General features: G+C 37.3%; 1 protein-coding gene across 1 annotated transcript in view; it reads left to right on the top strand.

Annotated features, from left to right (window-relative positions):
- The first annotated feature begins 14802 nt into the window (after window positions 1-14802).
- LOC135225154 (uncharacterized) overlaps window positions 14803-17304 on the top strand; it is a 363469-nt gene continuing 360967 nt past the window's right edge. Inside the window, exon 1 of the mRNA XM_064264385.1 lies at window positions 14803-14931. The gene's annotated coding sequence lies outside the window, so the exon portion shown is untranslated. The remainder of the gene's footprint in view (window positions 14932-17304) is intronic.

The following is a 17304-nucleotide window of genomic DNA, read 5'->3' as shown; positions in this document are numbered from 1 at the left end:
ACAACCTTCAACTATTTATTGTTGTATTATACATGAAATTGCGCACATTTTCATATATAAAACGTTATGTAACGGTTATTTAAAATGGTGCAAACATTACCACAATCGCACGTATGATTTTTTCGGAAGAGTTACCGCGCGGACGTAAAGAAAATGTTATTTTTTTCATAAATTCACCATAAATCGAAATATTGTGCTAGAGACTTCCAATTTGTTGCAAAATGAAGGTATATGCTTGAATATTACTAGAATATAGGCGTTTTATTTTAGCTTACAATTGCGTTTTTCGACCACCCATTTCGGTAGAGTCAAAATTGACCGAAGGTTGAAAATTTGTCACTTATCATTTTTTATATGAAAATATTTCAAAATTGATAAAAGCTACAACCATGGGTTGTTTTTAGTTGTATTGTGGCATGAAATTGCGCACATTTTCATATATAAAACTTTATGTAACGGCTAATTTAAAATGGTGCAAACATTACCACAATCGCATGTATGATTATTTTCGGAAGAGTTACCGCGCGGACGTAAGGAAAAAGTTTTTTCATAAATTCACCATAAATCGAAATATTGTGCTAGACACTTCCAATTAGTTGCAAAATTAAGTTAAATGATTGAATATTACTAAAATATAAGAGTTTTAGCTTACAATTGCGTTTTTCGACCATTTCGGTAGAGTCAAAGTTGACCGAAGGTTGAAATTTTGGCACTTATCGTTATTTATATGAAAATATCTTAAAACTGATAAAAGCTACAATCATGAGTATTTTTTTTGTTGTATTCTACATAAAAATGCGCACATTTTCATATATAATACTCTATGTAACGGCTAATTTAAAATGGTACAAAAATTATGTCAAAGTGACGAAATAATTTCAGAGATGTGTCATAGATACTTTTTAGTGCGGCAAGAAAGAAATTCGCGCTTGCGCGCCTGCGTAACGATTGTAAACAAAACAACACCTTGATCCGTGAACTCCCAGCATCCCCCAAGGCGCGTGATTCAAGAGTTTTCGGCTGGTATTTTTCCGCGAATTTTTAAAAAAACTTTTGTATGTCGACGTAAAATACGTCCAGTCGGCACCCGAGAGACAAAAAATGTCGACGTAAAATACGTCCAGTCGGTGTTTAAGGGTTAACATTTCGGTAAATCAGTTTCTTCAGTCGTTGCGTGAACGCGCTTGGCGAGACACTTAACCCATCTAAAGTTATTGAGATATTTATAAATCAGCGATATTTAGTCCCTCTCTCTCTCTCTCTCTCTCTCTCTCTCTCTCTCTCTCTCTCCTTCGTTGTTGCTTGATCGAAGCATGCAATGCTTATAAGGGAGACGAGAAGGCGCTTCGAGATATTGTGGGACGTGGAATAGTATACCGATTGAAGGAAACACTATAAAATTGACCGCCAGACATACTAGGACAAAATCTTTAGAACTACTAGCTTAATCATAAAGAATAACTTTTGCAATAAAAAGTTCTCTCTTGATAGTTGCAAGGTAGTATGTAGCCTATAGTGCGTACATGTCAAATCCTAAAAGGCTAAAATACTTTGGTAGTGCAGCAGATAAAATAATTTTTCTCACTAAAATACTTCAGTTAATGATACAAGCATGAAATTTGGTATATATCTCCTCCACAGGCCACTTTTTAAAAATAATTGGGTGTCCTCTCAAAATTCCAAAATGGCTGCCGTTTTTCAAGATGGCTGCTAGTCAAGGTTTTAACATGGGACTCATGTAGTACCTCTTTAAAAATCTTGGGTTCAATTCAGACTAATAAAAAGACATTGAAACAGTGCTCGAATTTGGTTAAGATATTTTGTTATTATACTCCATTACATGTAGTCTTGTGTTCCTATAGTTTTCAGTAGCATTATGGGGTCCCTTTCCAAGTTGTAATATTGATAATAGCCCAATAGAAACGCTAGAAATAGATTCTTTAGCCTCATAAATGTAGGCCTGGATAAAAATTTAACGTCTCTATCTTTCTTATTTGCAGAGTTATCACGCGAAATGCTTCATGGCGGCCATTTTGTACTCCTTCTTTATCACAATTGTAAATATAGTAGTAGAAGCTTTGCTGATATGTTCAATTAACTCTTCTACCCAGGAAACATGACCTAAACAATGATTGACGTATTTTATTCAACGATGATTTGTCTACTCAAAGTGTCAGAAATCGAATCATCTATAGCGGCCATCTTGAAAAGTGGCGGCTATATTGAAGTTTTGCGTGGACAGCCTGATTTTTCAAATGAGGGGTTTAAAATGAGCACTTACGCCAAATATCACGCTTGTTTCGCAAACTACAGTATTTTTCTACTTATCTGCTGCACTATGAGGCAATATACATGGATATTCATAAGCCTCTCCTCAACGTGCAAGGAATCAACGAAATAATTCTACATTCTGATCCTGAAAGAAGAAATACGGCAGATTCAGAATGTGTCGTAGATGCTGGACTTATGAAAACGTGATAGTTATCTTTATTTCTTTATATTTTATCGTGTTCTGTCCTAGTATTGGCAATTTTGTATTCTATATTCTACTTACACTTTTTACATATACTATTTGAATGTCTCTTATGCGGTTCTTTGTTGACCTGTTTTCAATTATTCATTTTTCGTCTGGCTGTTTCCAAATTATGTAAAGACCTGAATTCTTGGTAACTGTTAACAGGCCAGTTGTAAGCAAATTTAACAACAAATCCGTACATTTTTTGTGTCAGTTTCGAAACGCTAACTGCTGAACATTGGATATTAACCATAGATTAGTTATATTTTCGACAAGTATTGCTTCAAAAGAATCGTGTATATATATATATATATATATATATATATATATATATATATATATATGTATGTATGAATGTATATACATATATATATGTGTGTATATATATATATATATATATATATATATATATATATATATATATATATATATGTTACAGTAAATATGTGAAATCCAGGATTTCACGACCACTCTATGGAATATGTGAAATGACCAATTCGCTTAAGAGCATTTGACCCCTTAAAGCTAGTACTAAACAAGTCGAAAAAACGATTCGTCTACACTGTTTGTCTCATGCCATGTACATTTTGTATACAAATACCCAAGGTTGACTCCTAACTACAATTACGAGTAACTCTTGCATAAAAACCTGTGGGGGCTACAACGTCAGCTTATTCTAAACATATTAACCAATCGCCATTTTTCGTATATTTCAGTGTCTTTTGGTCTGAAATGGCGCGAAAATAGAACCCATAACTTCTCATAAATTCAAAGTACCGACAATTCTATGAGAAAGAGTTTTTCAAGCATCATGCTAACCGTAGATCAACGATGTTTTGACAATACTTTATTCAAAATCTTATATATACTTATATATATATAATAAGGTTAAAGTGCACCTCATGATCGAGAACGCATTCGAAATTACTCCTAACGGCCTTGTAAACATATCAAGCGAATAATATTGCAAGGCCAGTGGTACTTAAACTTCTCAACACCACATCCCCACTAAGAGTTGGTCCTTCCCTCCACGCCCCCGTTACATCTATGAGTAAAATTCCCTCCCAAATTTAAAGGAGAATGAAAAACAGAGATGGGTTTCTAGGGATAGGGAGGAAGGTAACTAATTACAAAACATGGTAAGCCCAATGAGTCTAACTAGAGTACCCGACTAGAGGAAACTAACGTTACAAGGCGACACTTTTGCATTTTTTCCCCCATAAATTTCTGAATATTAGTTCCTCGCTCTTTTTAAGAGAATAAAGGATGTGATTAGAGAATTCTTTAATATTCCCTAGGGCTCGCCCTCCCATGGAAGTTACTGATCACGGCCCCCAATTTAAGACCACTGACATATAGGCCGACTTTGCTCCAGCACAGAGACCGTGGGTGTATGCGCAACTGGCATACAACGACGATTGACTCCTTTATATTGAAGAACATAAACCTAACGTTCCCTCATGAAGCGAAGAGCTCTTCTTCACTATTCAAAAACAAATGAAAGATAAGACTCATAGATATATATTCCAGTTCATCGGAGACATGCATAGGGCCCAATCATGGTGCGGGAGGGGGGGTGGAGGGGAAGGGTAGTACTACTTCCCCGGGGCCCGGCAGTCTTGGGGGCGGGGGGTGGGGGGGGGGGGTTGGCTGTTGACAGCAGCCTTTTTATTTTAAATTTTCTTTTTAGAGAATAAACAAAATCGAAGGATGAAGGACGCTCAAGGGGTCCATGCACCCCCAACAATTAAATTTACTAAACGAGATGGCGGAAACCACATAGACGTAGACATGCTTCCCATCCGTCCGCGAGACTTGGTGTAACCTACTAGGCGCCACCTCCATCCATTGTCATAGTATTGTTATCTGGATGTTGGCAATATCCCGCGACCTTCACGTTCTAAGCATAGATTTTCTTCCCTTACAGGTAACAATGGCAGTTACGATTCCCTCAGTTTAGCAATCTTCTATAGAGGCTTAATTGTTATAAGGGACTTCCGCCTTCATTCTTAGTGACATACAACTCCTTTAGACTAAAAACGTACTGTCAATACTACGCATGCGTCAAGGATTATTGTTCTGTTATTTATTTGTCTAGATGAATATTCATAATTGTCATTTCAAACTATGGAATCTTGTGAGAAAGGCCTATGGAGAATAATAATAATAATATTAATAATAATAATAATTCTGTGGCAAAAGCCCTCCACTGGAGCCTGTGCAAGAAACATCAGCTACCTTGCAGTAATAAGTGGTACGAGCACCAACCTGAAGGAGTGATAGAAAACGATCAGGCAAAGATCCTCTGGGACTATGGTATCAGAACGGATAGGGTGATACGTGCAAACAGACCAGACGTGACGTTGATTAACAAAGTCAAAAAGAAAGTATCACTCATTGATGTCGCAATACCATGGGACACCAGAGTTGAAGAGAAAGAGAGGGAAAAAATGGATAAGTATCAAGATCTGAAAATAGAAATAAGAAGGATATGGGATATGCCAGTGGAAATCGTACCCATAATCATAGGAGCACTAGGCACGATCCCAAGATCCCTGAAAAGGAATCTAGAAAAACTAGAGGCTGAAGTAGCTCCAGGACTCATGCAGAAGAGTGTGATCCTAGAAACAGCACACATAGTAAGAAAAGTGATGGACTCCTAAGGAGGCAGGATGCAACCCGGAACCCCACACTATAAATACCACCCAGTCGAATTGGAGGACTGCGATAGACACAAAAAAAGAAGAAGAAAAAAAAAAGAGTAATTTATACATTCTCATGATCTCACGAGTCACTAAATTGGTAAAGAAATTCACAATGAAGTCAGTTTAAATATGCATTAGAAATATTGATTCATATATATATATATATATATATATATATATATATATATATATATATATATATATCTTTATTATATATTTACACAGACGTTGATGTGAATTTCGTCATCATCTAATACTAATAATAATAATAATAATAATAATAATAATAATAATAATAATAATGTGCAAGAAACATCAGCTACCTTGCAGTAATAAGTGGTACGAGCACCAACCTGAGGGAGTGATAGAAAACGATCAGAACGGATAGGGTGATACGTGCAAACAGACCAGACGTGACGTTGATTAACAAAGTCAAAAAGAAAGTATCACTCATTGATGTCGCAATACCATGGGACACCAGAGAAGAGAGAGAGAGGGAAAAAAATGGATAAGATATCAAGATCTGAAAATAGAAATAAGAGGATATGGGATATGCCAGTGGAAATCGTACCCATAATCATAGGAGCACTAGGCACGATCCCAAGATCCCTGAAAAGGAATCTAGAAAAACTAGAGGCTGAAGTAGCTCCAGGACTCATGCAGAAGAGTGTGATCCTAGAAACGGCGCACATAGTAAGAAAAGTGATGGACTTCTAAGGAGGCAGGATGCAACCCGGAACCCCACACTTTAAATACCACCCAGTCGAATTGGAGGACTGTGATAGAGCAAAAAAAAAAAATAAATGAATAAAATAATAATTAATAATAATAATAATAATAATAATAATAATAATAATAATAATAATAATAATAATAATAATAATAAAATGCCTAGTTTGTTCAGAGATAAAAGGATGGAGAAAATAATTTCTCTTGACATATTCAAATAAAAAAGATAATTCATGGGACAATCTATTATTTCAAACGTCCAACCTTACACTTCAAAGAACAATGAAAACGTTTTTTCAAAGCGTTCGTCAACTTCGACACCTGAAAGGAAACTTCTCACATTTTTACTCTAGCGAATGAGAGGAGACTTCTCGAGTCGACAACTATAACAACGTAGTAGTACATTTCAACAACTAAAAACCTGACGACATCCTTACAAAGAAGCTGTACTTTTCAACAACTTGAAAATGAAGGACGAAGGGATTTTTTTTTTCTTTTTTGGATAGATATTGCAAGTGGCAGCGTTTTTTTTTCTACGCCTTTTTACAAATTCCCGTCACTTTCCTCATAAGGACTCGATATCACCGGCGGGGGAGATGCTTCTCTTGAATTCAAATAGACTCACCAGACACCGATTCACCTCATCAAAAATGGAAGGAAGTGACTTTTTTTTCCTTTTCCCTTTTCCTTTGACGAATTTCTTCGCCTATGGAAGTTCCTGACGTCGAAACGAAAAGAAGAAGAAGAAGAAGAAGGAGAAGAAGAAGGAAAAGAAAAGTACGCTCTTGCTCTTCAGGATTAATCTGAATGTGCCCTGAATAAGCGTCGGTCTACGGATGAAGGTTCCTGAGTAGGTGCTAATCTTGATCGTTTATTTGGCTAAAGTTGCTTTATCCTGAAGTTGAACAAAGCTTCTTTGTTCCAAATAATATGCAAGAAGGTTCGTTCGACTTTTCATGTATACTGACGATAATTCTGAAGTGTGAAGAAAAAATCGCAACCTTTTGGTGAACGAAAGAAATTCTGCATATAACAGAAAGTAGGCCTATAGGTGAAATATTGACTCAGCGAGGAAAATAGTAAGGTGATTTTGCCTATGGAAAGAGGAAATGAGGAGGTTAACTGTAATTCAAAGACTTAATCCTTAAGTGTAACCTCTAGGTCTATTTGCCTTCATACAGAAACAAGTAAATTCTTTTGTACTACTGTATTACAACACCTACCTGATCACCTTCATATTGTTAGCTTTTTAGAGTTTGTTTCTTTTATACTTCTCCCCTACTTCCTAGTGAGCACCACATTCTTTGGAAGCTTGAATTTCAAGTCAATGGCCTGTGCAATGGTGGGCTTGTTCCATATGAATAAGGTTCATCTTATGAAAAATAATAATAATAATAATAATAATAATAATAATAATAATAATAATAATAATAATAATAATAATAATAATAATAATAAGCTGTATGGTAAGAGCATCAAGGAAATAGATACCCTAATCCAGACTGTAAGGATTGTATCTGGGGACATCAGGATGGAGTTTGGAATAGAAAAATGCGCCTTAGTCAACATACAAAAAGGCAAAGTAACGAGAACTGAAGGGATAAAGCTACCAGATGGGAGCAACATCAAACACATAGATGAGACAGGATACAAATACATGGGAATAATGGAAGGAGGGGATATAAAACACCAAGAGATGAAGGACACGATCAGGAAAGAATATATGCAGAGACTCAAGGCGATACTCAAGTCAAAACTCAACGCCGGAAATATGATAAAAGCCATAAACACATGGGCAGTGCCAGTAATCAGATACAGCGCAGGAATAGTGGAATGGACGAAGGCAGAACTCCGCAGCATAGATCAGAAAACCAGGAAACATATGACAATACACAAACCAATACACCCAAGAGCAAATACGGACAGACTATACATAACACGAAAGGAAGGAGGGAGAGGACTACTAAGTATAGAGGACTGCGTCAACATCGAGAACAGAGCACTGGGGCAATATCTGAAAACCAGTGAAGACAGTGGCTAAAGAGTGCATGGGAAGAAGGACTAATAAAAGTAGACGAAGACCCAGAATTATACAGAAACAGGAGAATGACAAACAGAACAGAGGACTGGCACAACAAACCAATGCACGGACAATACATGAGACAGACTAAAGAACTATAGCCAGCGATGACACATGGCAATGGCTACAGAGGGGAGAGCTAAAGAAGGAAACTGAAGGAATGATAACAGCGGCACAAGATCAGGCCCTAAGAATCAGATATGTTCAAAGAATGATAGACGGAAATAACATCTCTCCCATATGCAGGAAGTGCAATACGAAAAATGAAACCATAAACCACATAGCAAGCGAATGCCCGGCACTTGCACAGAACCAGTACAAAAAGAGGCATGATTCAGTGGCAAAAGCCCTCCACTGGAGCCTGTGCAAGAAACATCAGCTACCTTGCAGTAATAAGTGGTACGAACACCAACCTGAGGGAGTATAGAAAACGATCAGGCAAAGATCCTCTGGGACTATGGTATCAGAACAGATAGGGTGATACGTGCAAATAGACCAGACGTGACACTGATTGACAAAGTCAAGAAGAAAGTATCACTCATTGATGTCGCAATACCATGGGACACCAGAGTTGAAGAGAAAGAGAGGGAAAAAAATGGATAAGTATCAAGATCTGAAAATAGAAATAAGAAGGATATGGGATATGCCAGTGGAAATTGTACCCATAATCATAGGAGCACCAGGCACGATCCTAAGATCCCTGAAAAGGAATCTAGAAAAACTAGAGGCTGAAGTAGCTCCAGGACTCATGCAGAAGAGTGTGATCCTAGAAACGGCGCACATAGTAAGAAAAGTGATGGACTCCTAAGGGCGGCAGGATGCAACCCGGAACCCCACACTATAAATACCACCCAGTTGAATTGGAGGACTGTGATAGAGCAAAAAAAAAATAAAAAATAAAAAAAATAAAATAATAATAGTAATAATAAACATATGATAGCAGTTATGCCGTTACTTGTACATTCGCCAAAAAAAGGGAAGTAACAGTTTCTTAAATCATATTGTATCGTAAACTTAGCGAGATTATACCTCGTTTTCAGTAAAAACAAGTAAAAAATGCATCTTCGGCGCAATCGAGTTTTCTGTACAACGTATAATGCTGTATACAACCATCAACTATGACCACATTGTTGCCAAAACGTGAAAAATGTGGCCTCCAGTGTGTGGGAGTTTTGATGCACAAGATGATCGTGTGCAGAAACTGGGTCTTCATTTTACGGACTCTGCGACACCAAGTGTGGAAAAAAAAAATGTCCACACACTTTTTAGGGGTTTATTTTTTTACATTACTTGATTCACTGACCTATAATCTCGGTCATTTTCATATTTATACATATGTTTATATGATGGTGACTGAATGAAGAGCCATCAAAGAATGGTTTAGGTTTCCATCTAGTAAAGGTTACTTAAATTTATCTAAAATTGTTTTAATAGATGTTAAAAGTTACTGTGATTAACTTGATGGGAAATGATCTTCAGACTGTGAAGGAAATTATATACCGTTTTATACAAGTTAGAATTGACCAATGGTTGGATGAATTAGTAGGTGAGCGTGAAAGTCAGTGATGTGGAGATGTGGAAGGCAACTCTATATAATGACCGGCAGGCAGCAGACAGTCAGACTCAGACAGTCTGCAAATGCAGTTGCTCACCAGATACGGCAGAGTGAGAGAGCGTCCCATGTATCCGGAAAGGACTGCCAGATGCACGATCCATGGCTAACTTTAACCATAAATACAATCAAAACTACTGAGGCTAGATGGTTGCAATTTGGTAAGTTTGATGATTGGAGGGCGAATGATCAACATATACATTTGTAGCCCTCTAGCCTCAGAAGTTTTTTTAGTTTTCTCTTACAAAAAATTAAAAAACGGGAAATTCAATGAACGAAAGTTAACGAAAACGGTTGCTAAACTTTTGTCGCCGATAGTACCTGTGTCTGGGCACAAATCTGAATAAATAAAAGGTTTGGCGCCATGGAAGCCATCTCACTCATCATTATTTTACCTGTTTCAACTGCCAAGTAATGAAAGCGGGAAGCCGGCATCATAATTGCAATATTAAAATTATTATAGAATAATGACCCTGCATTCAATTGTACAAGATTGGTTAGTTCGCCTGTCAGAAAATAACTTACGACAATAGTAAGGATTCTAAGGAAATATCCTGAACTAATGAGCTTATACGTTGCTGTAGAGGAAAATTCTGTTTCTTATCTGTTTTGTTGAAATTAATTAATTAAAAATCACTAAATGCATTTTGAAATATATTATATATATATATATATATATATATATATATATATATATATATATATATATATATACGTATACACACACATATAGTATATATATATATATATATATATATATATATATATATATATATATATAGTTGAAAATGCATTTAGTGATTTTAATCAAGTGCATCTAAACAAAACAGCAAAAAAAAAGTTCCTCTACAGCTTAGAATATTTCCTTACTATTGTCGTAAGTTATTTTCTGACATGCGAAATTATATATATTATATATATTCCTAAAATTACCATGAAAGGTTAATGAGCCTCCATTAATATAGAAAACGCTTAAACAATTAGGCCTACACTAGAAAAATTTCTTGTCTGCAGAACGTGCATATGACAGCCTAGGCTCAACCAAGCCTCTGTTCACGAACAGTTCCTTGTCTTTCATTTTTTCTCTTTGTTTACTCTTTTCTTCGCCTCTGAGGAATCCGCAACTCCGACGTGACAGCTTAAATGATACATATCTGAAGAAACGCGGCGTCAGCCATGTTGCCCACTCGGGGCGATAACTTTCCATTGTTCGTGGCGCCGCGAGCTTTGTGTTCTGTTTCGCCTGAAAGCTAGGCTGAATAGATTAGCCATCTGGGGTCATACTCAAACAATTGACTTGGTTTTTTTATGAGGAGGTCGAAAAGGGTGAACGACATCAATGCCTATAGAAGAGAGAGAGAGAGAGAGAGAGAGAGAGAGAGAGAGAGAGAGAGAGAGAGAGAGAAGAAGGAAATGCAACGCAGCAGACTAATTGCCGAACACTCTACCCAAGCTGTAACACAGCAGTCAGGTAACTACTTGGTAATTCAACAGTTATACTGATTTTTAAAGAACGAGTTCATATCGTCTGTCCTTTCCGGTATATTAATCGAACGCAGTTTGAAGGAGGAGAGAGAGAGAGAGAGAGGAGAGAGAGAGAGAGAGAGAGAGAGAGAGAATCTAAATGAAACAAACTAATAAAAAAAATATAATGATTCCCAGTCACTATGGCAGAATGACGACATCCTAGCTCTAAGGCTTACTGAAATTAGGCCTATCGGCAGTAGAATTGCACCAGAATATCTGAAACCGCTATTACATGTCAACATACCGTTCTCGGAGCCACAGCTCACTGAATTTCAGATATTGGAGTCTTATTACACTAGGGAGCAAGGGAATGTACTTCATAATTCACATAATAGATTGAGCACCTTAGTTCTTCCCACTGACTAAACACAGAGACTGAGTCTAATTCGCAATCATATTTCGTACCCAGGATATTCATGGCATTTGAACTTATGCGGTGTCCAGAATTTAGACTATGCAAGGCAACCTATATATATATATATATATATATATATATATATATATATATATATATTGTCATCATTTCATTACAAACAGAACTTCAGTACCTAAGGCTAGAGGTAAGTAAACTGTCAGTTTTATGCTCCTCGCCACTGCTGCTGACTTTCCTGTATGTAGATCATTCAGATCATCGGATTATGAAGTGTTTTTCTTCTTATTATTATTTACTTTTAATTGGCGTTCAGTGAGCCACAAGATTTAATCTCGAGCGATCTTGGCCTAAGAACTGAAAACGGCTCACTCAGGGTATGAGATGAAGTCAGAATATTTAGCAGCTGCCTGCGGATGTGAGACGAATGCTAATGAATAAAACAAGAAGCATTCACAACGAGCAATTTAAATGTGCAACGGTCAGGCAAGACTTTCAATGACTTCCTCTATTAGGTATTGCCGGCATCAGGGCCACCATTTCTCTTACGCGACCAGATCCGACTGGTATTGGAGTTGCCTGTAACTGGTGAGCGGCAGATCAGTCACTTAGACCAATGTTTCAGCTGTTGAGGCATCTGAAGTTTCAGACGCTCACGATGCGGTATTTCTGAAGTACTAGCTTAATGTTTTGAGTCGTAGCTTACTGTCAGTTTCTGTTAGGCCTTTCTTGACTTGATATTCTTACATTTGATGAGTTACGTTCACCCTCATAACCCAAAATTAGGGCCAAAAGATTATACTTTCTCTCATTCACGACAAGAGGGCACTGCTGAGTCATCACTACTGTAGCCTAAGATTTGGAATCATCCGATCAAAAAAAAAAAAAAAAAAAAAATGTAAATAGAGGCACGTTATGAATAATTTTGAGAGAGATAATCTTTTTATCCATTCGAGAAGCAGGTAGAGACAGGGACATTAAAAAAGGTATGCAAATGTCTAAGTGTCCTCTATAAAAACATGAGAATTTTGTCGATGGTGTACGACAGCATAGCCACAACATAATCATTTGAAGCTTGGGAAGTAAATGGCGTTTTTCTCTCATTAATGATAAAGTAAGTGATGCATATATCATCTGCTTTCAAATCTGAGTTCCTAAAAAACCGATAATAAAAATGAACAGAGAAAATAAATTGGAAGTTTTTATGATCGAATGTCATGACTTATGTTGCAAATTCTACATTTAGCTTGCTGCTCTTCAACCCGGGGCTATGCATTCTTTGCAAAGAAGAGAGATTATAAATGAGTAATTTTAACAGATAAAATTGTCCGCATTTTGCTTACTGAAACTATTTTTTTCCATATGGTCTAGAATGGTTAGTTGCTTAAATATATATACCTAAATCACAATGATATATATTTAAAATGTGTTAAAGGATTATCATTTGCGTCATAGGATTTGTCCCCAAACAACAGAGCAGATTACAGTACTCTGGCAATCCTTCGCACCATCCTAAGGACAAAAGTACTACTTTTTTTATATTCAGTACCAGCTGGGCGCCTGAGGCCACCAGATGAGTTGGAGGACTTAGGCCTACTTGGATGAGACCTGTGAAATGGGAGGCTGGAGATGTGCGTAGTTTTGTGGAAATGTAGATACAGTAAAGAGAAGAGTGAAAGAACTTAAGATGATGGAAAGTGCTAGAAAAATGGTGTTGCACACTGAGCTAGACCTATAGACCAAGAAACTTCCGAGCTGTTATACTGATGATTCAATATAAAACGAGATAATTCTGTAGTTCCTTTTTTTTTCTCTATTGTCAAACTAATGCTGTAGTTCGGATACTGTAATATTTTCAATTTCATCTGGTTACAAGTGATATGCCTTACACAAATGCGCATTCTCTACTACAGGAACGAAGATCAGACAGTTTGATAGCTGCTGACTCAGAATGATAATTTTATTTTTATGAAAAAAAAAAAAAATGGAATTCGTCTGACGTCTTAAATCATTGTATAATTTTTTAGCTTAATAATTACCGAAAGATAACAAAAGACAGGTTTATTATGGAAACAATGCAACAATTCATATGTCTCGGTGCTCAATGCACATTTGAATAAAGTTCTTAGTTTAATGAAATATACGATGTGTCATTGTAAGTACGAAACTGGAGTAAATAATAAGAATAGCAGTTTTAGTAATCATTGTCGTAACAAATGTGACAATAATATAACCAATTATTGCACTGAACATTAATTCTTCTGGACCTGCGATCACAGTACTGAATAATAACAATAATAAAAATAATAAAGATGTGATTACCAGACCCAATAACATTCTTCTCCGAAAATCGACATCCATCATGGCAACTAATATTTGTGGAACGAGTAATTTCTCAGAATTGTTTCGATCATGAAAGTTGGTAAACATAATTTGAAGAAGTCACTGGAACTCGAAGAGTTTCCGACTAGTTATGACAACTGCGTCGTGAAAGCGAAGTTGTTTTTTTTTTCTTATCTTTTTTTTTTATAAGAAGAAACGAAGCATTTCGAAAAAAATAAATGAAAGTTGATGGCTAGAAGGAAGTGAGCATTCTTTTATTTTTATTTTTTTTTCTGGCAATTTTCAGCTGGTCAGGTATCTATTTACTAATTGTTTATTTACTATTTTACTATTTACTATTTTGTGCAATATCCCCTAAGTACTGACAAAAGATGTAACGAAATAAAGCGATGGAAATACTTGAAATGCATTTTTGCATAGGTCTATTGCACGAGTTGGGGATACGCATGCATGATCTTCCCGTCTATACGCGTGCAAAAGCGTTTTAGATTTTCTTTTTACCCTTCCAGCTCTTTTCATTTGTTACAGTAACCCATGAATTAAAAACTGGCTGAATGTTATTGGAAAAGATTGCAAAAGAAAGCTATGGGAGTAAGGGAAAGTTTGGGGGGCGAGAGGGGAAAAAAGTTGGGGGGTGTGGATGCATCGGAGTTAAAGGCGCTGAGAATCGACAACAATATCTCAGCGAGATTAAACATTTATTGATTTCCGTCGTATTTCATGGCTCTTTCGTGGTTTACCAGGCGGGAAAAGTCAGCAAGGGTCACTGTTCCTCGTTTCTGACAATTGTCGCCGGTGGGAAACGTCGCTTTGCCTGTTAATCCCTCCAAAGAAAGGATTTAAATTCGGCTGATCTACAGGACTACTACGGCGTACATTTTATACTCGGCCGTAGAGAGAGAGAGAGTGAAGCTGTCTCAGAGATCTGCCATCTAGCGAGGAACCAGTGTACCATAAGCAGTGACCGAGTGAAGGTGTGCTGGTCGGCCGTCTGGGAAAATGTATTGAACCCGACTTATTTGGAAAGAAGGTCCCACATGCACAGCTATGGTGAGTATACAGGATAGGATAGGATACGAGGCGTCTGTGGATAGGGGAGTCGAGTCGAATTACTCGACGGCCGCCTGATGAACGAAGGAGAAAGTCTCGTCGTCTGCTTCGAACAGCGAGACTTCAGCTGGTTTTGGATGCTGGTCAAGCTGAGATGACATTTCTGAAAGAGTGATTCTCTCCCTCTCTCAGCTCTAATTAAAAAAGCATTATTCGACCAAAGGCAGCTGGCTGTAACCAGCCGGACAACACCAGACGTCTGTAATAAAACTGAGGTGTAACGAAACGCTGTCAGCGCTGTATTTGCTCATTCAAACAAAAAAAACAACCCTCCTCACACCAAGTCTGTCTCTTGGCGCGCTGCTGGATTCTCACACAAAAATGAATCACAAGGAAGCCGAAACATAGCGAATGTCGTCGTCGTGTCCCATCGCTCTGTCTTGTCCGCAAATGAGGGATGATGTTTGGTCGATGTCGTGCCGCCTAAGTGAATAATTGATGCGTGAGATATGCTACAAATACCAATTATTATGAAGGATGACTTCCAGGCTCCAGCGTTCGGAAAGACAGTTGTCTTATGTGTAGAATAAATCTCCGTAACCGTTACGCAACCTTTGTATTTGGACTTTATGAATGGGTACGTGCAACTGGAATGGGATTATTGGTACGTTTATGAATCATATCTTCAAGGGCGACCATTACGATAACGAACATTGTGGCTGAAGTATATATTAATTGATCGTAAATTATTTGGCGGGACAATTACAAGGGTCACTGTGCCACCGACGCAGTCGGAGGATAAATAGTACGTTGTCATTGAATGTTTGTTAATAGGTTCTCATTGTAATGTGCCTAGTATGTGGTGAATTATTCTCATATATTTGCCACGTGGTTTATTAGATGACGTAGGCCTATAGGTGATATGAGTTTATAAAGAAATCAGCAAAAAATCGTAATAACTTAATAGCACTGTTAGATATTGCAGCAATGTTACCAGTAATGCTGCTTTTATTAGTTGCACTATTTGACAAACGTTCGGAAGTATTCTGTAGAGGAGGAGCAGTTTTGTAGAAAAACTGCCTTGTAGAATTTAAATTGACATGAATATCAAATTATAGTGATATTCATGTCAATTTTCTTGCCGAGATTCTTGACGCATATATCATTATTCATTTACCCCCCCCCCCTCTCTCTCTCTCTCTCTCTCTCTCTCTCTCTCTCTCTCTCTCTCTCTCTCAATACGGTCTTATTTCGAAGTCAGGACTTACATCATTATGAGGTTTCAATAACAATACCAATGATGTCCCCATCCACACTGGGTATGGGACTACTCTCTCTCTCTCTCTCTCTCTCTCTCTCTCTCTCTCTCTCTCTCTCTCAATAAGGTCTTATTCCGAAGTCAGGACCTTCATCATTATGAGGTTTCAATAACAATACCAATGATGTCCGCATCCAAACTGGGTATGGGAGTATTCTCTCTCTCTCTCTCTCTCTCTCTCTCTCTCTCTCTCTCTCTCTCATGCAAATATACATCTCAAGTTTTTGAAATGAACGGAAATGTTGCATCACAAGAATGAATTTCCTGTTTCTATTTGTAGCGAGGATACGAGACTTAAACAAATATATAATATTAAAAAAAAAAAAAACATCAATAGGCCTATTCAAAAGAAAGATACTTTCCCGTCGCCTTCTCTTCGTGAGTGCTCGAGGGGAAATTCATCAAGGGCTGTGTATCCGCTGCGGCGGAAGTCGAACTTTCTACAGCAATAGCTGTGAGGAAGTTTTTAGTGTTTTTTTTTTATTGACTTATTTTTTTTCCGGCCGTCAAAATCTAGACTAACCTGCGCAGTGTGGTGACAAGAAGGCGGTAGACAGATTAGACGCATCGTAACGAACTAAACGCCTTCTCTCTCTCTCTCTCTCTCTCATATCTTTGGAGTTAGCTAAAGTGTAGTATTGCCATGGTCATCGTGGTCAAACGATGATATTGCAGTGAAAGGAAAGATAACGGTTTGGTTTACAGGTAAAATGAACTCGCTATTTTTGTTCAGTATAATGCTCTCTCTCTCTCTCTCTCTCTCTCTCTCTCTCTCTCTCTCTCTCTCTCTCTCTCTCTCTCTCATATCTTTGGAGTTAGCTAAAGTTGTGTAGTATTGCCATGGCCATCGTGGTCAAACGATGATATTACAGTGAAAGGAAAAATAAATGTTTGGTTTACAGGTTAAATGAACTCGCTATTTTTTTGTTCAGTATAATGCTCTCTCTCTCTCTCTCTCTCTCTCTCTCTCTTGGAAGCATAGAAGTCCAGTATCGTGCAATTGTCATATAATTTGAATTACCCATCGATAGCAACTTGGTTTACAGAGTTAAAAT

The sequence above is a fragment of the Macrobrachium nipponense genome, chromosome 13 (genome assembly GCF_015104395.2).
Source record: "Macrobrachium nipponense isolate FS-2020 chromosome 13, ASM1510439v2, whole genome shotgun sequence".
NCBI lineage: Eukaryota > Metazoa > Arthropoda > Malacostraca > Decapoda > Palaemonidae > Macrobrachium > Macrobrachium nipponense.
This window is presented reverse-complemented; position numbering and strand designations above follow the sequence as displayed.